Genomic DNA, 25,440 nt, shown 5'->3' on the forward strand with positions numbered 1-25,440 from the left:
TAGACATCATCTGGGATATGGTAAGTTGATGAGAAAGGAAGCTCCATCACATTAAGATGATGTACAGGTTGATACACCTTGTCAAAGCCCCGAGGAAAGATCTAATCTGTGATTTTCCAAAACGACTTGGAGTCGGCAAGAAATCCTTGTACAAGGGTCCTGCATGTTACATACATTGAGCTCTGGGAGATCTAAGGCCTTGCGGTTCCTACTGGAGCAACATATGACCACAGGGTGACTCACCCTCCCATGGTGGTGCACACTGGAACAAGATGATTCGCTCTCTTGTGGGACAAGATGATTCGCTCTCTTGTGGAACAGGATGATTCGCTCTCCTGCGTAGCAGGATGATTAGTTCTCCTGTGAGGCCTGGATTGATGTGTTCTCCATGGCAGCCTGGATTGATGTGTTCTCCACGACGATTGTAGCAGGATTGATGTGTTCTCCTGTGAGGCTTGGATTGATGTGTTCTCCATGGCAATTGTAGCAGGATTGATGTGTTCTCCTCTGAGGCCTGGATTGATATGTTCTCCATGGAAATTGTAGCAGGATTGATGTGTTCTCCTGTGAGGACAGGATTGATTAGTTCTCCTATCGAGGCATCCTACCCATGTAGTCTGGGACTCATGGGAAGTACCTCTCATCTGATCAATGAGCAGGGAAATGAAGTTAGGGACCATAGTAGTACCGATGGACGCATCGTTGTAACTACCGTACTCCCTACTCTAAGATGACCTCCATTGATCTGGGATCAATGATACTGGTCTGGGACCAGTGGTAGGAGTTGTACCATACTATGACGCTGACTTCGGGTCGGTTGAGACTGGTCTGGGATCAGTGGTACATACTTTGAGACTGACTTTGAGTCAGTGGAGGATGATATTGGTCTGGGACCATTGGAGTTGTACTCACTATGACGCTGACTTTGGGTTGGCTAAGTCTAGTCTGGGACCAGTGGTACATACTCTGAGACTGACTTTGAGTCAGTTTGATACATCCTCGATCATTTCTTCTTCTTCATAATTCAGACAAAAGCAGAGTAGAACAGAACAATGCAAGAGCAGAGCAGAATAGAACAAAACAGTACAGATCAGTGCAGGGCAGAACAAGACAAAGCAGAACAGGCAAAATAGAGTAGAGCAGGGCAAGGGTCAGGCTGTGCAAGGCAGTGCATTTGATGGATGAATAGTAACGACCGATTGACAGATTGCAGATGAAGTTCTCCATGGTTGAGGGAGTGTTAAAATTGGAAACTAGGGCAAAACTTCATGTGGGTCATCTTATTCATGGCTAGTAATATTTTTATTAGATTCCTCTCGTCGAGAGGTATAGGATTGATATAAAGATCATCCAATTCCGATAAGTATTCATGGAGATATGAATTTATTCTGATTATGGAATTATTATCAAGCCGACCTACAACTCATGTAGGCTCAGAAGCCCAACAGTCGCATCTATTCACCCACCAACGTTGTGTATAAATATAAGAGGACTTTTCCTCATTTGGACTCACTCTTCTCATCACATCTCTCTCTCTCTACTACGCAGATATGAGTCTCTTCTCTACTGCGCTGAAATGGGTCTCTCTCTCTCTCACATGTGAAGCTGGAAGCTGTTGAATTTGAAGTTGCAACTGTAGAAGTAAAGATCGAATTGCATGGCCTAGAATATCTCCTCTTTGGAACTGCACTGTAGGTTCATCTGAATCTCCTTTGAAAGCTGTAACTTTTGGTGGTGGAATGAAGTCAATTCGACGAACGGTTTGCAAGATATCGACTGCCCTAGTTTGAAGCTGGAAACTGCTGAAACTGAAGCTGCAACTGCAGAAGTAAATATTGACTTGCATGGCCTAGAAGATCTTCTCATCTAAACTGTGCTGTAGGTTCATCTGAACCTCCTCTAGAAGCCAAAACTTTTGGTGGTGGAATGAAGTCAATCCGACGGTCGGTTTGTGAGATATCGTCTGCCCTAGTTTGATAATGAAGCTGCTGATATAGGGTTTGCTATTGCTGATATGAATCAGATTTATTGTACTATTTCTCTCTGTTGAATTATTGAAGATAAAAGAAGATTTGATCAAAGGGTTTCCCCACACATTGTGGGGTTTGTCCCTGGCCGCCGCCACATCTTGTGTCTCTTGTCTTGGCTTGTTTTTTGTCGATTGTTTAATGTTCTATCTGCACTTTACTTTATGTACATGTGATTGCTAATCAGTGGAATATAATAAGAAAAAGAAGTAAACTGTTATAAGCATAAAAAATACCATAACTTAACAAATTCTCAAGTAATACATGGATATATTTCCTTACAAAGAAATCTAAAGTCTTTGACAGATTGAAAGAATTTAAGGCTTTGGTGGAAAACCAGACAAAGAAGAAGATAAAGGTGTTGAGGATAGATAACAGTGGAGAGTTTTGCAGTAAGGAATTTGAAGAATTTTGTAAGAAGTGTGGTATAGCACGGTAGAAGACTACTCCAGATACACCTGAGAAAAATGGAGTTGCAAAAAGAATGAACAAGACATTGATGGAAAGGGCAAGAAGCATGCTCAATGTTGTCGGGTTAGGACAAGAATTCTGGGGGGTAGAGGCAATGGAGACAGCAGGTTACCTAGTCAACAAATCACCTTCATCAACATTGTTGGATAAGACTCCACAAGAGGTATGGAATGGTAAGAAACCCTCTCTTTCACATTTGAGGGTATTTGGATGTGATGCATATGTACATGTTCCAAAGGCGAAAAGAACCAAGTTGGATAGTAAATCTGAAAAGTGCATCTGTATTGGGTATAAGGATGGTTTAAATGGTTATAAGATTTGGAATCCAGTAACAAGGAAGGTTGTGTACAACCAAGATGTGGTGTTCAGAGAGGTGAAAGATTTTATTGAACATGAAGCCCAACCAAAGGAACCTAAGAAGATAGAGTTTGAGCTTAAGGAGGAAGAATCAGACTCTACAACACAAGAGGAATCAGAAGATGAAGAGCCACAAACTCCGGGCGTGAGAAGATCAGTTCGAGAAAGAAGGTAGCCAGAAAGGTATAGTCCATATGCTTTCTGTTCAAATTTTTGTTTATCTATTACTGATGATGATCCCAGAACTGTGAAGGAAGTAGTAGATTCAAAGGATGGAAAACTCTGGAAAGAGGCCATGGTTGACGAAATGGCATCTTTGCAAAAAAAGGACGCATGGGATCTAGTGGAGTTTTCAGCTGGAAGGAAACCCATTGGAAGAAAATCGGTGTTCAATAAGAAGACAAATGCAGAAGGAATGGTGGAGAAATACCAAGCTCGGTTGGTAGCAAAAGGTTATTCGCAAGTGCCGGGAATTGATTTTGGTGATATTTTTTCTCTTGTTGCCAAGGCAACTTCTATTAGATTAATTTTATCTGTTGCTGATGATTTTGATTTTGGGGTAGAACAGATGGATGTGAAGACAACATTTCTTCATTGGGATTCGAAAGAGGAGATCTGCATGAAGCAACCTGAAGGTTTTGCAGTGAAGGGTAAGAAAGAACTGGTATGCAAGTTAAAGAAGTCTTTGTATGGGTTAAAACAGTCACCAAGGATGTGGTATAAAAAATTTGATACATTTATATGGGGACTTAGCTTCACCAGAAGTGAAGCAGATCATTGTGTGTATTTTAAATTAATTGGTGACCATGTTATTTATCTGGTCTTGTATGTGGATGACATGTTGCTGGTTGGAAATGACAAAGAAATTATCTAGGATTTGAAGACCCAATTGTCCTCCAAATTCGACATGAAAGATCTTGGTGCTGCAAACTATATTTTTGGCATGGAAATTAAAAGAGATCAGGAAAAGAGGAAGCTATGGTTAAAGCAGAGGAAGTATGTTGAGACAATATTGCAGAGGTTTATTATGCAAGATAGTAAACCGTTGAAGATTCCTATTCATGTAGGTGTAAATCTATCTATTGAACTGTGTCCCAAGACACAAGAAGAGGAAGAGGACATGCCCTGTGTTCCAAATGCAAGTGCAGTCACTAGCCTGATGTATGCGATGGTTTGTACTAGACTAGACATTGTACATGCAGTGGGAGTATTGAGTAGGTTTTTGTCAAAACCAGGGAAGGAGCACTGGACAACAGTGAAGTGGGTTTTCAAGTATTTGCGTGGCACTAGTGATTATGGTTTGTGCTACCAAGGAAGACCAGGATTGGACAAAGTGTTGGATATTCGTGGCTTTGTTGATGTAGACTAGGCTAGAGATCTCGATCAGAGAAGATCTACAAATGGGTATGTGTTTAAACTATTTGGAGGTGCAGTTACTTGGATGAGTATGAAACAATATGTAGTGTAACTATCAACTACAGACAGAGAATACATGGCAGCCACTCATGCAAGCAACGAAGCAGTTTGGTTGCAAAGATTGTGTTCAAGTATGGGGTTAGTGCAGGGAGCTATAAGGATAGATTGTGATAGCCAAAGTGCAATTTTCTTGGCAAAGAACCCTGCTTATCATTCAAAGACAAAGCACATTGATGTTCAGTATCACTTTGTGAGTGATATGATAGAAGACAAAAAGGTGTTGCTGGTAAAGGTGGACGCTTTGAAGAATACTATAGATGCATTGACAAAATCTATGAGCTCTAATAAGTTCTCTTGGTGTAGAGAAACAATGGGCATTACAAGGTTGGATAAATGACTAAGCTCTCCTATGGCCCCTTGTGGAAAGAAAACAACAAGTAGGAGAGTGTTGGGTTGTGTTATATTCTTTCCACAACTAGCCTATGTAGTTAACTGAGGGTTTAGAGGGAGGGTGGAGCCCCAGGATTTTTTTTTTGGACCCTATATTAGGTTGGGCAGACCTACCTATGGTTTTGTGCATGGTTTTCACAGATGGTTTTGGACGTGATAGTTTTTGGTCCATGGTATTGGATGCTTTGGCATGTATAAATATGTATTGTAACATTGAAAGGAATATAATGAAAAATCAAGCTGGTAGTCCTGGTTTTGGGATCCAGGGGAAAATATCTGTGTATATGTGTTTATGTGTTATGCTCTCACATTTGTTTATTTTCTATTCTTAGAATTTGTATGCATGTAATTTTTGTATGGGGTTAAAACCTATAGGGTGTTCATTCGGTTATTATGGCTAAAGGAAATTGGCAAAGGAAATGGAAAAGGATTTGGAAAGAAAACATGGTATTTTTGACATATTTACTTATAAAAATAAGGGAAATTAGGATAAAAGGAACGTGAAAGGTAACAATTTGGATGTGAGGAGGAAAATAAAGGAAAATAATGGAAATTGGAGAAAATAGAGGCCTCATTGATAAAAAGACTACTGAGGATCAATGGGCAAGCTTGGTCAGTGTAAGCTTTTTATAAGTTCAGTTTTGGAGCTCTCGTTCTATTCTATGTCTCTCATACTCTTGTACATTTAGAATTTTCTTGGAGCACTCTTGGAGAGTGTGGCATAATTAGATACTTGGATCAAGAAGGCAAAGGAAGAGTAGGAAATCACAAGAGGACATGGGGATCAATAGTTACAATGGGTTTTTCTTGTAGGTACCGAGTTGAATGTATATTTTCCTCACTAGTTGTGGCATGCATGCAATATGCATGTGGTTTATTGGTCATGATATCTCATTGGCATGGAGGATTGGCTGGATTGATAGTGGATTTGGCTAGCCTTTCCATTTATGGGACAACCATGGTATTGTGGGTTCATTTATTTATTTTTCTAGTTGGTTCTCATGTTTCCTTTAGCTTAGGTTGAGTTACTAGTTCCCAGAAACCTTGGTTGGACAAATGCCCTAGAAGACCTATAACAACTTGGGTCGAGTTAATAGTCCTGGAAGCCTTGGTTTGACAAATGCTCTGGAAGCCCTTAGTGGATAGAGTTACCAGTCCTGGAATCCCTAGTTGGACAAATGTTTTGGAAGCCTGGCGGCAGTTGTGGGTTGATTTACTAGTCCTCGAAGCCTTGGTTGGAACAAACACTCTAGAGCCTTTGAAGGCTTGGGTAGAGACCAATCTAGTGATGGTTTGTGATGATTGACCATGAGGTGGAATCATTGTTTGATGGGTTGAGGTGGTTTGGCCTATGGAAACCCTGGTCCATTTTTTATGGATTGTTCCATGAGATTCCACATTCATGCTTGGAATATGGCATAAGGGTGACTGGCTAAAAAGAGATTTGGCTCAACCATGTCTATGGTCGGGTAGTACGTGGAAGTCCAAACCTGTTTGGCCTTTAAATCATTAATATGAGTTTATTTCTCGTTTTTAATTCATAAGTATTATATTGGTTTATATGTGTATTATATGGTTGTTGTTTCCCTTATATTTCTGTTGTTATTATGCCGGTTGTGGACATGTATTATGACAGTGGTTATGTATGGCTCTCGTCATGTTTTTACTTATAAATGAATGAACAATGTATATATGGCCTAATAGATGAAATTGTAGTTAATGTGTTGAGACATCATTCATTTTTATTGATTCTCAGATAATTATGAGACCCCTATGCTCAGTTTTGTTGTTAAGACTTGTAGCTTTCATGTTTGTGACAAGCTTGACGAAATTCCTGATGTGTCTAGTAGGAGTCCAATCTAGTCCTTGTTGATGTTTTTGCAAGTGTATCTTTGTTCCACTGTGAAATTTAATTTTTGAAGGTGCCATTGAGTTTTTGGTAGTGACCTGGGCTCCGAGCCTAAAAAAGTGGCACAAATCTTGGATTCACAAGCCAAACACTGGGGAAAAAAGTCCCCAGAAGCTCCCTTTCCCTTGTTGTGGTAGCTTTTGGAGCCTCCTAAACACACCCTGGTCAATATCAAGGGAGCGTCGAGGGGTTTGATGCACTAAAACTTCAGTTGGTCTCAGGGGTTGGTTACCTGAGTGGTTGGGCTGTCTCCTAAGAGTTTTGTTGCTAATGTGGAAGGCTTGTGTGATGTGTTTCATTGGTTCCACTTCCTTAACTGACACATAGGGAGTCGAATCATATCATATTAAATCTGCGTCACATTTTTAACCTAGTTGGCCGGTTACCTGGGTAGATCTGGGAGGATGGTGTTAGAGAGTGGTATTAGATTTGGTTTCATTCTCTTTGGGGGGTGTCTAGTCTCCGTTCTTTTTGGGTGATATCTGATACCACTGAGTGGTATCAGAGCATGGTTCGTCCCTCGGATTAGATGGGTAGTGTGTTGGTCATGCATTCATGTCGGTTGCATATGTGTTCCTTATTCTTGTCCATGTGCTTATTGCATTTGCATGGTGTTGATCATGGTTGTAGTGATGTTTCCATGTGAAGTTTGATGGTGTTGTTGTGGAATGTGTCATCATGAGTGTATGGTTGTATATGCATTTTTTATGCATGTCAGTGTCTATATGTTGTTATGCATGCATTGTCATAGTGAAGATTATTGTGCATGAGGTCATTGTATGCAGTTAGGTCATCATGATTCTATTAGTGTGATATCATGCTAATGTGCTGGCTAAGATAGAGTCGGAGGTACAAATCATTAGAGTGAGGTTGCGACACTAGATTTTAGTGTAAGATAATATCGTCATATAGGTTGTATGTTTGGTGTTTAGGTATGTGGTTAATGGTTGTTCTAAGCATTAAGGTTACTTATATGAATTCCATTCTATTGATTTTATGGTTACATATATAATATATTTTAGTTAATCAGTACGATCATATGTACATGCATCGGTTGTATGCCTAATGTTATGGTCATTGCAGGTGAGGTCTTGATGTTATTATGTTTTGTGCTAATTTAGATTGTTCTATGCAGATGATCATGGTTATGACATTCAAGTATGAGTTAATATACTTTGATATTATTTCATACTAATCTAGATTGACGATGCATATGTGGTTGTTATGCATGAAAGAAAATTATTTATGAGTTTATGATGTGAACATGTTATCGAGTTATTGCTATGGATATCATGACTGTATTTATGGTTGAGTTTATATGTCATGAAGTCATATCATGTTAATCTAGCTTGATTATACAAACAACATAACATCCCCTGGGATACATTAAGGTATGACTTTTCTTATGTTGTATATTTGGTGCTTAAATGTTTGACTATGTCATCTAGTTGATTTATCTAACATGGTAAATTTATAGCTTGTTTGAATGTTTAATTAATTGCATGATATGAGTATGTGTCTGTAAGATTGCATGATCTTCTTTTAAGATGGTCGTACTAACACACATGTGTTGAGACAGCTGATATGTACTTGAGTGTAACATTATGTATTATGAATGATGAATGTGAGTTGATTTTGATTATGACATGGTTGTTAGACTTGGTGAAGTTTGATTTACAAGTAATAGATATGTTGCCTTGATATTTGGAACTTGTGATTGACATGTGTGAACAGTTGTAAGAAACATGTTTGGTATTAGCATTACATTTATTTGTTTATATAACTACCCTTTGGGTGATGGGAAAGTACATAGTAAGACTTTGTTGCAGCAAGATAATGGTAAAAGAAAGGAATTGGTCAAGAATTCCTTTAGCTATGTTTGGAAACCGCAATTCCAAATGAATGAGTACTTTGCATACAGGAAGTCTTATTAACCCTAATTTGTCTAAAAGTATGCGGATATGTGCAATCTTCATGGACATGTATTTGATAGGTATAACATCTAGTGTCTAATTAAAGTTGTATCCGTCAAGGAATTGGAGTCCATTGAGAGATGGCATGAATGTGTTTGGTTACAAGGAAACATGCTTGCCACAAGATAAGGTAACTGGTATATTGTTATATTTGTTTATACATTGAAAATTATGTGATTGTGGTAATGTGATGCAGGGAGTTGTATGGCAAGAGAGGTTTCCACGAAATCTTGAAGAAGGCTCAGGTTTAGCTTTCCCTGGGAACCATTGGATTGAGTCATGGTGTCTATTGTTAGTCCTCTTCTTTTGATCTTTTGTGATTTATTTTCACTTGATTTGAAATTTACTTATGTCTAGTATATGGCCATACCACTTTGTTTGCGGTGTCGTATTGTTATTGGTTTTCATGGTTTTCTTCTTGTTTGTTTCTTGTCCTTGACTTTTATGTTTATGGGTATTGGGAATTGGTTTGGGAAAGTGGAATGTTAATTTAGTTTGGGGAGAGTTGTGTGATACCCAATAGGTGATGTAAGGCCTGGATGAAGCTCAGTGCATGTATAACGGCAGCTAAAGGCAAGCATATGACAACTAATTGGATTGGTTGGGTCCATTGAGGTAAATGGAAAGTGATAGGACAATAATGAGAAAGGTAACAAAAAGGGTAAAGTAAATGGATTTAAGGTTTCACATGCCTTGGCTATGTTCGTAACTGTTGTTCTCAATATTGTGAATGTTGTGCATTAATAAAGGAAGTTCTCTTAAACTTGGCCTTATAATATCTAGTAATTACATTATGATTGTGATTGCTTTATGCTAATGTTTATATGCATATAGGTATGCATTTACATTGTTATCTGATAGGGTCATCAGGGATCATGATTGTTTTATGTTCATATTATTACATGTATGTATGTATCTCATTGTCTGACAAGGTCACCATGCATTATTCTTGTGGAGGAATGATTGCTTATGTAGGTAAATGGAATGAAGAGCTTCCTGGTTTATGAGGAATCAAGTGGGAAGAGTAGTCATGACAAATATATGATGTCAGTATCATGTGGATATGAACTTATATTGTATGCTTGTATTATGCCTATGTTTATGTTATGATGGGTAACGTTGAAGGATATGTCAGCGAAATGAAACAATGTGCTTTGTAGCATGTTAGGATAAGAATGGATGGTGGAGAGACACTAGAAGCAAGGTTTCTTGGTAGAGGAAGTATGGTTTTGGATGTGTAGTGCTATTATTATGTATATGGTGTGCATATTGTATATTCAGTGATTGTGTACATATGATGTTGTGTGTCTGTTGTATATATGGTGTTGTTTGTATATTTCATATGTAGTGATGCATATAGATGGTCTTATGTACATGTTGGATATCCGGTGTTGTGTACATATCGTATTGTGCACATGTTGGATATGCAGTGTTGTATGCATACGGTGTTGTGAGCATCTTCGATATGTGGTGTTATGTACATATGATGTTATGTACATGTTGTATATGTAGTGTTATGTACATATGGTGTTGTGTGCATGTTGTACAAAAGGTACCATGTACATATGATGTTGTGTGCATGATTATACATGTAGTATTGTGTGCATGTGGTGTTGTGTATATGATATACATGTGGTGTTGTGTGTAGGTGGTGTTGTGTACATGTCGTGCATGTGGTGATGTGTACATGTGGTTTTGTGTACACATTGTACAAGTGGCGTGGTGCACGTATGGCACTGTGCACACACGGTGCAGGTGGTGTTGTGTACAGGTGGTACTGGTGTACATTTTGTACATATGGTATTGGTGTACATTTGGTCTTGTGTGCATGTCATATATGTTGTCTTGCAAGCATGTGGTACTATGTATGTGCATTGTGTAGTCATGGTATCATGACATGTGTATACATTGTGTTGTTCCCTGTGTACGTATATGTATTGTGTTTTACATTGGGTGTAGGTGTATGTTTTGTGTGGTGGTGCACACCATATGTAGGCATATGTATTGTTTTGTGTTGTACATTTGGTGTAGGTGTATGTGTTTTATGTCTGGTGTAGGTGCATCTATTACATGGTGTTGTATGACATGTGTGGTTATATGTGTGATTCACACTATGTGTATGTGCACATGGTTGAGGAGAAGGCACTGGGTGTGTTTCTGGTGTGGAAACTGATCCGAAGTGCATACAGATTAAGGAAAAAGGTAGAAGCTAAGGATTGACTAAAGGATACGTATCAGTGTTTTATTTCAGTTTTATCATCCATGTGATTTATGATTCCAGTCTATGATTATTACATGTGACCTATGATTTTGGTTTATGATGGTTACAAGTGATTTATGATTTTGATCTATGATGGTTGTGTTTTAAGCTAACTTGATGTGATATGTTTATACATGATGATTTGGTCAAAGATGCTAGTTTGACTTGTTGTGATATTAAGCGAATAGAATTGCATGTATACCTTATTGATAGGCCACCAATGAGGTACGATTTGAATTTATTTCAATTTATTTTAATCTAATGGAAAGTATGTGCTTGGTATAAGAAAGCATAAAATCCTCGGTTGGGTGGTTGAAACTGATGGAAATTATTAACAATGACAACAAAAGTAATGGGAACAGGCAACAATATGTTGGTTAAACATTCAAGAGCAGAGCCATTATGGGACAATAGTACCCAATAGTGTTCATTGATTTCCATGAGCATGTTATGACTGGTATGATGGTTTGAGGCAGGGATATGCCTTGGTTTCTAGGCCTTCCAATGTGAGGAAATCTTGTCGATGGATGGACTTCCCAGAATGGGGGTACCAACAAAACTTGGAAAGTGTGTGACTATATGGAAGGGGGTGACCAGATGGCACAAGGGACTATGTCACAAAGAAGGGAAGGTTGGGGATAGATTTTTTTTTTGTCATTCGCATTAACAGATGGAATTAGATGCACAATGGGGGTGTGCCCTGAAACAATGAGCTGGTAACTTTTCAAGGAGAGGATAAGTGGCACTAGAGTTTTGTGCTGGACATTAGATGCAGATTTGACCTTGCAATGGATTTTGGACTTCCTAGGAAGGAAGTGAATCCTGGTATTACTTTTAGGGTGGAGGTGGAATTGTATCCTTTTATTTGTTGGTTTAGAAAATGTGCATATGTGCATATCTGACTATTATAAATAACGTAATGAGTTATGTTATAAATCTCCAGTAAACAATATGTTTTTCATGTTTCAGTGTTGGTAATTGTAAATACTGCAACGACGAGTGTTATAAATCTACATAGGAAGCATGTTTTGTTTTGAATGGTTTGTTGGTTTATAGGTGTCATTGGACACCGAGGTTGGTGTTCCCCCAAGTGGGAGGGTTCTGTAACAACCTTGGTTAAAAAATCCATGTAAAAGAAAATAATTAATACCAGGGTCATGGGACATGTTTTCCAAGATTAATGGTGGGAAAAATATACTAGTGGGTGTTCATTCGGTTTTTATGGCTAAAGGAAATTGGAAAAGGTAATGGAAAAGGCTTTGGAAAGGAAAAGTGGCCTTTTTGGCACACTTATTTATCAAAATGAAGGAAATTAAGAGAAAAGGAAGGTGAAAGGTCACAGATTGCATGTGAGGAGGAAAATAAATGAAAATAATGGAAATTGAAGAAAATAGAGACCTCATTGATAAAATGGCTTCTGAGGATCAGTTGGCAGGCTTGGTCAGTGTATACTTTTTGTCAATCCAGTTTTGGAGCTCTCATTTTATTCTCTCTCTCTAATACTCTTGGACACTTAGAGTTTTCTTGGAGCACTCTTGGAGAGTGTGGAATACTTGGATGCCACGAGGAAGAAGAAAAGGAAGAGCAGGACATCGCAAGAGGACATCGTGATCAACAAATACAATAGGGTTTGCATGTAAGTATCGAGTTGCATGTATGTTTTCCTCACTAGTTGTGGAATGCATGGCATATGCATGTGGTTTATTGGTCATGATATGTCATTGGGATGTAGAAATTACTAGATTGATAGTGGATTTTCTGAGCCTTGCCTTTGTAGGATAGCCATGGTGTTGTGGGTTCATTTATTTGTTTTTTTTCTAGTTGGTTCTCATGTTTCCTTTAGCTTGGGTTGAGTTACTAGTTCCTAGAAGTCTTGGTTGGAAAAAAACTCTAGAATCCCTGTAACAACTTGGATTGCGTTACTAGTCTTGGAAGCCTTGGTTGGAAAAACACTCTGGAACCCTTGTTGGGTTGAGATACTAGTACTGGAAGCCTTGGTTGGACAAGCGCTCTGGAATCCCAGCAACAATATGGGTTGATTTATTAGTCTTGGAAGCCTTGGTTGGAACAAATGCTCTGGACCCCTAGAAGCCTTGGGTAGAGACCAATATGGTGATGGTTTGTGATGTCCGACCATGAGGTGGAATCACTATTTGATGAGTTGAGGTGGTTTGGCCTCTGGAAGACCTGGTTCAGTTTTGATGGATTGCTCCACGAGATCCCACATTCATGGTTGGAATATGACACAGAGATGACTGGCTAAAAGGATATTTGGCTTAGCCATGTCTATGGTTGGGTGGTTTGTGGAAGCCCCAAATGTGGTTGGCCTTTGCATCATTAATGTCAAGTTATTTCTCCTTGTTAATTCATGAGTATTATACTGGTTTATTTGTGAATTATATGGTTGTTGTTTCCTTAGTATTTCTATTATTATTATGTTGGTTATGAACATGTATTATGACAGTGGCTATGTATGTTTCTCATCATGTTTTTACTTGTAACTTGATGAACAATGTATTTATGGCCTAATAGATGAAATTGCAGCTAATGTTTTGAGGCATCAATGTTTCTTAGTGATTCTTTTATAAGTATGAGCCCCCTATGATCAATATTTTTGTTAATATTTATGGCTTTCATGTTTGTGACATGCTTGATGAAATTCCTGTCATGGATAGTAGGGGTCTAGTCTAGTACTTATTGAGGTTTTTGAAAATTGTTCTTTGTTCCACTCTAAAATTTCATTTCTAAAGGTATCATTGAGTTCTGGGTAGTGACCTGGGATCTGAGCCTAAAAACTATTTGGAAGCTCCATTTGCCTTGTTGCGGGATCTTATGGAGCCTCCTAAACGCACCCTCGTCCATATGAAGGGAGCTTCCAAGGGTTTGATGCACTAAAACTTGAGTTGATCTCAACGGATGGTTACCAGAGTGGTTGGGATGGCTCTTGCGATTTTTGTTGTTGATGTGGAAGGCTTATGAGATGTGTTCCATCAGTTCCATTTCCTTAACTAAAACAGAGGGAATTGACTCATATCATAGTAACTTCTCATCATATGTTTACCTCGGTTGACCAGTTAGTTGGGTTGATGTGGGAGGAGGGTGTTACAGAGAAGATGGTGTTCTTTGAATGTGATGAGCCTCATCATTGCATAATTATATGGGCCATAATCCACCTCCTAGCTTCATCAAAACAACTCTTCTCACAACTTATTACATGTTTTGATTATATTTTGTTTAATGAGATGAGTTAAAGTGAGATATTATGCCTAGTGGACTAATATGCATTGAATGTAGTTCTGGAAGAGAAAATCAAGGAATTTTGGCAAGACTAAGGTTTGAAACTCGAATAGGATAAGGGAGAGAGATTGTAGGAGGTAAATTCTCCTCATTTACTCATCCTCCACTCAAATATTCCTCCATTAATGAGACCATCTCAGAGTGCAAGAAACTAGGTCATGAAGATCAAAAGGAAGTCAAGCAAGTGATAGAAAAAGAGTTAGTTCATCTCGAGTTTTAGAGTCAAGCCTCCCTAGATTTAAGGAAGTCATTGGTGACTTTAGTTGTATAAGTAGAGAGGACTAGAGCCTCATTAGGATTCGAATTTTTATTGCAAAAACTCTAGTTATTTTCGAGCTCCAGACTTGTGGAATACTTTGATGTAATTTTCCATTTTGGTAATAAGAATGAGCTTTTCCTTGATCTAGTACCGAGTTAACTCAAAGGGATGAAGCTCTTGGGTTAGGGCCAAACCCTAGCAGCAAAGGCTCCTCTTCTTGTATATGTATGCTTATCTTAATTTCAAAGATTCATTCTTAAACTATCTTTAGAAGTATTTCATTGCAAGTAATGTAGATTTGATTAACTATTTATTAGTTTGCTTCCATTTGTGCCTTACTTTAGTAGCAGGTTAGAAGGGATAAAAGAAGCACCACAAAGTTGTTAGTAGGTGTCTTGGCCTCACTTCTTCCTTCTGGGATCATGATTTGAGGAAAAGACCCTTATGCGGACCCAAAAAGACATATTTCCATTTATTTCATAAGATTTAGAGTTTGTTGTACTTAAACTAGCATTTGATCAGCTTTTCAAAGTAGGATTTTATTTCCATCTCTTCTATCTTCATTCTTGCAATAGATCTCATCCATGATTCCATTTCATTCAGCAATTTCTTCATGCATAAGGTAGACAATTAGTTCATTAAATTCTGCTTTTCTAGCTCATGAGAATTCTTCTTGTTTACACGAATTTTTGGAAATTACGTAGGTTTGATGCAGAGAAGGTGCTTCAGAAGTAGAAGGAGATCTCGTAGCAAGAAACCACCTTCCAACTTCACCCACCCATAGGCATTCCTTGTTTTCGTTAAAGCCTTCACCAATTTCATCATTTTACATAGAAATTTCCCCAAGCATGTTGAGCGAATCCAACCATCTTCCAAACTTGGTTTTGGGTTCTAAGTGATCCTAGGCCTCTTATCACTTAATTCCACCCATCAAACACCTTGCCTAAGCCTTCCATCACCTCCAACACCCATCACTTTTCTCTCGGATGTATCTTGTAGAAATACATGGAATCCTATAGGTTTCTAGTACATCCTGTAGGTTTTCCTCTAGTGGCCTGTTTTGAGGCCGAATTGACAGAAAACCTCTAGGAAGCCTCCCAAGGTCACCCAAGGGTCTCCCAAACCTTCCAACAATCTACTGAACCTTTCATCCATCCACCAGCATCCCTAAGCCACCTGCCTCATCACCAAAAGTGATTAGCTTGCACATTTCATTTTTCATGAAAAGCATAAAAAGACAAAAACAAATTCATTACAATCCTTTACATGCATAACAATGATGTTTGATGTTTTTAATTCCATTCTTAAGGCAGTAGCATTTTATTCATGCTAACTTAGCATTATTGTAAAGCATATCTCTCAGCAGTTAATTAGGAAATTGTGTGCCTTAGCATTGAATTTCAGTCTTTTTCATTTTGCATTAGATCATCTCTCTCTTAGAGTAGATTTCTATTTCTTTCACCAAGGAACCAAGCTTCTTCTGAATCCATAGAAGTCTGGCTTAAAAACCCTAGTGGTCTCTCGCCAGTTCAACAGTGACAAAAGGCAGAACCATCACTTTTACTTGTGTATAAAGCACTGTCACCTCCAAGTTTGTATGAACCCTGGGTTGATAAAGTAAATCTAGTAGCCCAAGAGTTGCAGCATTCTTACTGCAATATTGGTGCTCATCACTTTTTGGTGCTATTTCTGAGGAGGTGCCTGAGTAATATGTGATTACTTCTTTCTTTCTTCTATTTATTGTTTCTAACATTTTACCATTAGTTTTATTTCTGCAAAAGTAATTTAGTTTGCTTCCTTTTCATTCTGCATTCTTTCCTTTCCTTTCCATTCTGCAAGTTAGATTTCAATCAAGTAGTTATTTTTTCATTCAGTCAGTAGTTTTCATTCAGTCTAGAATTTCAATTCTGCAAGTTAGATTTCAATTCAGAAATTAGTTTTTCATTTAGTCAGTAGTTTTCATTTAGTTTGCAATTTCAATTCTGCAATCACTTTCAAAGTTTGAAAAAAACACAAAACCAAACCAGAAACATTTCCTTTCATGCCTTGTAGGAATAGGGATAACTCAGGGAAATTTTTTCCAAATAACCCCACTTCATAAAACAACCAACCTTCACTCTTCTTTGGTGGCTGTGAACTAGAGGAATCCTTAGGTGAGCAACCAGACATATTTGAAAAATCTACAGGGGAAGAAGAGTAAGAAGAACCCATTCCTACTGAGCCAATGGAAGAAAATAGAAATGACAGAGGGAATAAAGAGAGAGTTGAAGGTGCCTTCCCCATCAGGGAAACCAATGGGGACACTAAGATGAAAAATATAAGCCCCTTTGACCATCCTCATTTCCATGGCCTAACCACAGAAGATCCTGACACTTTTCTATTTGAGTTTGTTGTTATATGTCGAATCTATGACTACACAAATGATGAGCAGAAGTTGAAACTATTTCCATCTACCCTCAAGGATGCAGCTTTGTGCTGGTTCATGGGTTTACTTGGGGATAGCATCACAACTTAGGCTCAGATGCAAAAATCCTTCAACAACAAGTATCGAGACTACTATAGGTCTGAAGATACTAAAGAGGAATTTTTTAGGATGACCTTAAGTAATGATGGATCCCTAGAGGATTATGAAGAAAGATTCCAGCTTAGTTACAAAAGGTCTAGGTGCACACTTCACCCTAAGTCACTGAAGCTGGTCCTGCTTAGAGGAGTAAGGGAAGACCTTTTGGATACCCTACACTTGTTAGCAGGAGGAGATATACACTAGTTACCTTATGAGGATATCAATACTTTCTTTAGAAACCATTCTAGGGAAGCTAGGAAAAAGGGTAGGGGAAGTCGACCTATGGTAAGTACATCCTCTTCCAATTCATCCATCAAGGGTTAAATTGGAAACACGTTGGAAGATTTCAAGAATGAGATGATGCAAACCCTTTCCTTACAGATGGACACTATGCACATTACGAGAAAGTAGGAGGAAGCAGAGATAGCCTTGCGTTGGGTTGTTTTATATTCTTTCCACGACTAGCCCATGCATTTAACTAGGGGATTAGAGGGGGGGTGGAGCACCCCCCTTCGTTGCACCGATTGTGTAGTAGGGGGGGAGTGGGGGGGTGATAGGGGGTTTGAGGGGTGCAGGTAACCCCCCTCTATGGGGTTCACGGCAGCGCCCCAGAAAATTTTGTTTTTTGGACCCTATATTAGGTTGGGCAGACCTACCTATGGTTTTGTGCATGATTTTCACACAATGTTTTGGACGCAATGGTTTTCAGTCCATGGTATTGGATGCTTTCGCATGTATCTATATGTATTGTAACATTGAAAGGAACATGATGAAAAATCAAGCTGGTAGTCCCGCTTTTGGGATCTAGGGGAAAATCTCTGTGTATATGTGTTTTATGTGCTATGATCTCGCATTGTTTATTTTTTGTGTTTTAGAATTTGTATGCAGGTAATTTCTGTACGGGGTTAAAACCTACATTTGGTATCAGAGTTTTTTGGCTTCAAAGTGATGCCCTTGTTGCTGAGGGGTTTTTCTCGGGCCTATGGTAGACCCTGTTCAGCCGGAGATCTGCGAGATCGATTCTGGTGGTGAAAGAAGATGGTGAGCAGTGGAAAGATAGAGATCGAGATATTTAGTGGTCAGAGTCTTGAGTTCTGGAAACAAGATGCAGGATGTGTTGGTGGATAAAGATCAGTGGATCACGGTAGATCTGGGTACTAAACCAACTGGAGTGTCCTATGAAGAATGGAAGAAGTTGGATCAGATGGAAAAGAGCACAATACAATTGTGTCTCAGATTCAGTATTGCTAAATGTATTAGGGAAAGCTATGGTGAAGCCTTTGTGGGACAAGTTAGGGACTTTGTACCAATTTAAGTCTTTGGTGAATAAACTGTTCCTGTAGAAAAAGTTGTATAACATGAGGATGAAAGATGGAGACTCAGTGACAGAGAATTTGAATGCATTTAATATTGTGGTAAGTAAGTTATTATCTATTGATATTAAAATTTTAGATGAAGATAAGTGCATCAATTTGTTGTGTTCTCTACCAGACCCGTGGGATAGTCTGGTTATTGCAATAGGTAGTAATAAAACTGCCTTGCAGTTTGATGAAGTAGTCTCATCCTTGCTGATGGAGGAGATAAGATGGAAAAAAATGGAGAGCCAGAATGATGATGCCTTCTCTATACGAGGACAGTCCCAGAACAGAAACAAAAATAAGTAATCGAGTGGGAGATCTAAATCTAGAAGGAGATATAAATCTCGAGGAAAAATTGTAAAGGTGGTGTGCTGGAAATGCGGAAAGGAAGGGCACTACAAAAGGGACTATAAATCTAAAGCTCCTAATAAAGGAAATGGATCTGATGATGCTCCTTTTGTAGAGGCGAAAACCACCTCAGATGAAGGTGGGATTGTGTACTTGGCTTCTTCAAGTACACATGTAGATCATGATGCATGGTTGATTGACTCAGGCACATCCTTTCACTTCACTCCCCATAGAGAGTGCTTCTGCGAGTATGAGAAATACAATGGTGGTGATGTCTTTTTAGGGGATGATAGGAAGGCTAAAATCATTGGTCACATAAAAGTAAAGTTGAAGTTGCAAGGTGGAAGGGTTAGAACACTTTCGAGTGTTCCGCATATTCCTGCAATGACCAGAAATATAATTTCTGTAAGCGAGCTGGATGATGCAGGTCTAAAGACAATGTTCGAGAAGGATACCTGCAATATGTTTCGGGGAGCACTGGTATTGATGCAGGGAGTTCGTATTGGAACTCTATATAAACTACAAGGTAGCACTGTTGTTGATGGGTGCAACATCTCTGTGGTTCTTAAAAGCAGAGCAGAAAATCAGTGGTCTCTGAAGAGAAGACCATGCTATGGCATCAAGGGCTTGGACATATTGGAGAGAAGGGCCTTCGAATACTTCATGGTAAAGGTATGGTAGAAGGTATGAGTAATAGCTTTCTGGATTTTGATTTTTGTGAAAATTGTGTATATGGGAAGCAGAATCAGGTTAGTTTCCCCTCTGGTGGTAAGAGGGCGAAACAGATATTAGAACTTGTGCATAGTGATGTGTTTGGACCTGTGAAGGCTCCATCACTAGGTAAGTCTATGTACTATGTATCATTTATAGATGACTTCTCAAGGAATACATGGATATATTTCCTTAAGAAGAAATCTGAAGTCTTTGACAGGTTTAAATAATTTAAGGCTTTGGTGGAAACCTAGATAGAGAAGAAGATAAAGGTGTTGAGGACAGATAATGGTGGATAGTTTTGCAGTAAGGAATTTGAAGAATTCTGTAAGAAGTGTGGTATAGCACAGCAAAGGCTACTCCATACACACCTAAGAAAAATGAAGTTGCAGAAAGAACGAATAATACATTGATGGAAAGGGCAAGAAGTATGCTTAATGCTATCGGGTTAGGACAGGAATTCTGGGCAGAGACAGTCGAGACAACATGTTACCTGGTCAACAGATCACCTTCATCAACGTTGGAGGATAATACTCCACAAGAGGTATGGATTGGTAAGAAACCCTCTCTTTCACATCTAAGGGTATTTGGATGTGATGCATATGTACGTGTTCCAAAGGAGAAAAGAACTAAGTTGGATAGTAAATTTGAAAAGTTCATCTCTATTTGATATAAGGATGGCTTAAAAGGTTATAAGCTTTGGAACCAAATAACAAGGAAGGTTGTGTATAGCCGAGATGTGGTGTCGAGAGAGGAAAAAGTTGTTATTATACATGAAGTCCAACCAAAGGATCCTAAGAAGATAAATTTTGAGCTTAAGGAGGAAGAATCAGACTCTACAACAGAGTAGGAATCAGAAGACGAAGAACCACAAACTCCATGTGTGAGAAGATCAGTTTGAGAAAGAGGGAAGCTAGAAAGGTATAGTCCATCTACTTTCTATTCAAATTTTTCTTTATCTATTACTGATGATGATCCCAGAACTGTGAAGGAAGCAGTAGATTCAGAGGATGGAAAACTCTGGAAAGAGGCCATGGTTGATGAAATGGTATCTTTGCACAAAATGAGTCTTGGGATCTAGCAGAGTTGCCGGCTAGAAGGAAACCCATTGGCAGCAAATGGGTGTTCAAGAAGAAGACAAATGAAGAAGGAAAGGTGGAGAAATACAAAGCTTGGTTTGTGGCAAAAGGTTATTCCTAGGTGCCGAGAATTGATTTTGGTGATATTTTTTCTCTTGTTGCAAAGGTAACTTCTATTAGATTAGTTTTATCTGTTGCTGTTGCTTTTGATTTTAAGGTAGAATAGATGGATGTGAAGACAAAATTTCTTCACAGGGATCTGGAAGAGGAAAGCTACATGAAGCAGGAAAGAATTGGGATAAGAAAGAACTGGTATGCAAGTTAAATAAGTCTCTGTATGGGTTAAAACAGTCACCAAGGATGCGGTATCAAAAATTTGATACATTTATATGGGGACTTGGCTTCACTAGATGCAACGTAGATCACTGTGTGTATTTTAAATTAATTGGTGACCATGTTATTTATCTGGTCTTGTATGTGGATGATATGTTGCTAGTTGGAAATGACAAAGAAATTATCCAGGATTTGAAGACCCAATTGTCCTCCAAATTCGACATGAAAGATATTGGTGCTGCAAACTATATTTTGGGCATGGAAATTAAAAGAGTTTGGGCAAAGAGGAAGCTTTGGTTAAACCAAAGGAAGTATGTTGAGACAATACTGCAGAGGTTTAATATGCAGGATAGTAAACCGGTGAAATTTCATATTCCTGTAGGTGTGAATTTATCTACTGAACAGTGTCCGAAGGCACAAGAAGAGGGAGAGGACATGTCCTGTGTTCCATATGCAAGTGCAGTCAGTAGCCTGATGTATGCAATGTTCTGTATTAGACCAGACATTGCACATGTAGTGGGAGTATTGAGTAGGTTTATGTCAAAACTAGGGAAGAAGCACTAGACAATAGTGAAGTGAGTTTTCTGGTATTTGTGTGGCACTAGTGATTATGGTTTGTGCTAGCAAGGAAGACTAGGATTGGACAAAGTGTTGGATATTCGTGGCTTTGTTGATGCAGACTAGGCTGGAGATATGGATCAGAGAAGATATACAAGTGGGTATGCGTTTAACCTATTTGGAGGTGTAGTCAGTTGGATGAGTAAGGAACAATCTGTAGTCACGCTATCAACTACAGAGGCAGAATACATGGAAACCACTCATGCAAGCAAGGAAGCAGTTTGGTTGCAGAGATTGTGTTCAAGTATGGGGTTAGTACATGGAGCTATAAGGATAGGCTGTGATAGCCAAAGTCCAATTTTCTCAGCAAATAGCCCTGCATATCATTCAAAGACAAAGCACATTGATGTTCAGTATCACTTCTTGAGGGACATGATAGAAGACAAAAAGGTGTTTCTGTTAAAGGTGGACACTTTGAAGAATACTGCAGATGCATTAAAAAAATTTGTGAGATCTAAGAAGTTCTCTTGGTGTATAGAAACAATGGGCATTGCAAGGCTAGATAAATGACTAAGCTCTCTTGTGGCCCCCTGTGGAAAGAAAACAACAAGTGGGAGAATGTTGGGTTTTGTTATATTCTTTCCACGACTAGCCCATGTAGTTAACTAGCGGGTTAGGGGGGGCAGAGCCCCCCCTTCATTGTGTTAATTTCGTAGTTGGGGGGGGGGGGGGGTCATAGGGGGTTTAAGGGGTGCAAGTAACCCCTCTCTATGGGGTTCGGGGCAGCGCCCCAGAAATTTTTGTTTTTTGGACCCTATATTAGGTTGGGTGGACCTACCTATGGTTTTGTGCATGATTTTCGCACATGGTTTTGGACGCAATGGTTTTCAGTCTATGGTTTTGGACATGACGGTTTTTAGTCCATGGTATTGGATGCTTCAGCATGTATAAATATGTATTGTAACATTGAAAGGAAGATAATGAAAAATCAAGCTAGTAGTCTCGGTTTTGGGATCGAGGGGAAAATCTGTGTGTATATGTGTTTTATGTGTTATTCTCTCGCATTGTTTATTTACTGTGTTTTAGAATTTGTATGCAGGTACTTTTTGTATGAGATTAAAACCTAAACCTTGGCCATTTTCTATCCTAGATGCACCAGGAGGCACCCTAGGAATGAATGTCCATTCAATTCTATTGAAATTTGTTCAGCCTGTGAAGAAACCACTCCATAGACAAGTTCCCTTCTTTACTTGGACTCAAAGCTATATATCAAGGAGTAGAAGGGGTCAATGAGTAGCTCTACTACATAAACCAAAGGACACCTCATGGGCCTAGGCCATACCAGTAGGGCATGCAAGGATCATCCCATGCATATTACAACCCCAACTAGACCACATCCATACCTTCATGGGGACCCCATGCTCATCCTTCCTGGTCTACACCTCCTCCTTGGTCATTTGCATCTTAGTGTCATTCCTAGCCAGCTAGCCAGTCATTTCAACCATATGCTTCGCTACAACCTCAATTGAATGCACCGCCCTAGAGGTGGAGACCCCAGTAAAACAATGCTCCTGCCTTATTGCCTTGACCACCTGCCTAACCACAACCGTTACACTCTACTCCACCTAAATAGCCCCGGATGCCTGCCCAGCAAAATCTGAACCCGAACAACAGACAAGCACATATCTATATAGTGGAGAGACCTCATATCTAGTTTATGTTGTGGAGATCTAAGAAATTAACCTGAGATCTAGGTGGTTTCTCCTGGATAATCAACCTCCACCTCCACCTAGGGAGGTTGAAGAAGAAATAGAGGGAAGCATTCTTAAAGTAAATCCACCCTTTCCTAGGAGATTAACTCAACCACTCCAACTTACCCTAGAAGAGACTGAACTTCTGGGAGAATTGAAAAACCTATGTGTCAAGATTCCACTTCTCCAAGCCATCAAGGATGTACCTATTTACAACAAGTTTATTAAGGAGAAGTATTTCAAGCATCTAGGGAGGTGAAAAAGAGATGCCCCTACCATTAATGTCATTGGACAATTGTTCGACTTAATTCTAGGGCAGTTAATCTATCCAAAGTATTTCCCTTGGAATCCCTGTAGTAGATGAGTACATTAATGACACCATTGTCCCACACACTTTGATCGATCTTGGGGCTGCCATTAATGTGATGACCAAGGACACCATGCTCAAGCTCAACCTCCAAGGTTCATTAGGAAACACCACAACAACCTTGCAACTTGCAGAATGCTCCACATTGACCCCTGGGGGGATTTTGGAGGATGTGATGGTCTCCATTGACTCTTGGGAGTACCCTGCATATTTCTTACTTCTCCAACTTAAGGCTAAGTTTACTGGTTACCCTCTCATCCTTGGGAGGCCTGGGTTGGCCATTATCGATGCTTACATCAATTGCAGAGCTGGGAATATGACCATCAAGAATGGGCATATGTCCAAGCAATTAGTCATATGCCCTCCTGCTCAACCATCTCTAGAACATGATTTACCTTTATGGTTGGAAGAGGAGGAAGAAGATGAATTTTATTCTACCTAACTGTATACTTTAGAAACAACCATGGGAGGTGAACAACTAGATGAAGATGATTTAATTAAACACCTACTCCAAAGTCCAACTCTTAGTACATTGTCCATAGAAGAAGTAGTAAAGGAAACCCAGAACAACCATCCAATTCATCTCTACTTGGCTGATTCCAATCCTCTCCATGTAAAAACTATAGAATTCGGCCTTGAGAGAACTTTGAAAATCAATCCATCTCTTTTTTCTCTCCAAGAGGAGAAGTTGTGCAACATGCTAAAGGAACATTTGGATGCATTCACTTGGAGTTGCAAAGAAATGAAGGGAGTACACTCCTCAGTGTGTACTCACCACATTTACAACAAAGAAGGTTGAAAACCAGTCTGACAACCCCAAAGGAGGATGAATCCAGCTCTTGAAGACATAGTCAAAGAAGAATTGCAAAAATTTCTAGATGCAGTATTCATTTATCCTATCTCCAATAGTGAGTGGGTCTCTCCTTTGGTGTTAGTTCCTAAGAAAAATGGAAAGCGAAGGATTTGTGTTGATTACAGGGAGTTGAAAAAAGCCACAAAGAAGGACAATTTCCCTCTACCTTTCATCGACCAAGTGCTAGATGGTCTGGCAAGGAATTTTTTTCTCTTTCCTAGATGGATTCAACTAGTACAATCAAATATAGATTAGCCTGGAAGACCAGGATGAAACCACCTTCACTTGTCCTTGGTTCACTTTTGCCTATAGGATCCTTCCTTTTGGCCTATGCAATGCTTCGGCCACATTTTAGAGAGCAGTCCTGAGTATCTTTGCTCAGTTAGTGCATGATGCGGTAGAAATCTATATGGATGATTTCACACCTTGTGGGGGTGATTTCGAGGAGGCCTTGTCCAACTTAGGTAAGGTACTACACAAATGCATTGAAATGAAATTTTCTCTCAGTCTTGAGAAATGTGAATTCTTGATGACTACAGGGACTGTGCTGGGTCATTCAATATCTCAGCAAGGACTACAGGTGGACCCAAACAAAATAGCTACCATCCAAAGGGTCCCACCTCCTCAAAAGCAGAGAGATGTCAGAAGTTTCCTACGATTAGATGGATACTACCAAAGCTTCATAAATGACTTTAGCAAGTTGGCCTCTCCTTTATTTGGGTTGTTGGCCAAAGACTCTGAGTTTATATGGTCAAAAAGCTGTCAAGAGGCCTCAAACATCCTAAAGAACAAGTTAACCACTACACCAATTATCTGAGGCCCAAATTGGGCCCTTCCTTTTCACATTCATGTTGATGCCTCACACAAAGCCATAGGAGCAGCCCTAGGTCAGATAGATGAAAAATTTCCTTATGCCATTTACTTTATCAATAAGAATCTGTCAAAGGTCGAACTAAACTACACAGTGACCAAAAAGGAGCTCCTAGTTGTTGTGCATTCATTGAACAAATTTAGGCATTATATTACAGGATATCAAGGATTTTTCCATATTGACCATGCTGCAATCAAATATTTAATGAATAAACCTGATGTGAATGCTC

The sequence above is a fragment of the Pinus tabuliformis genome, chromosome 6 (genome assembly GCF_031772625.1).
Source record: "Pinus tabuliformis cultivar Carrire ecotype Pingquan chromosome 6, CPIR1, whole genome shotgun sequence".
NCBI lineage: Eukaryota > Viridiplantae > Streptophyta > Pinopsida > Pinales > Pinaceae > Pinus > Pinus tabuliformis.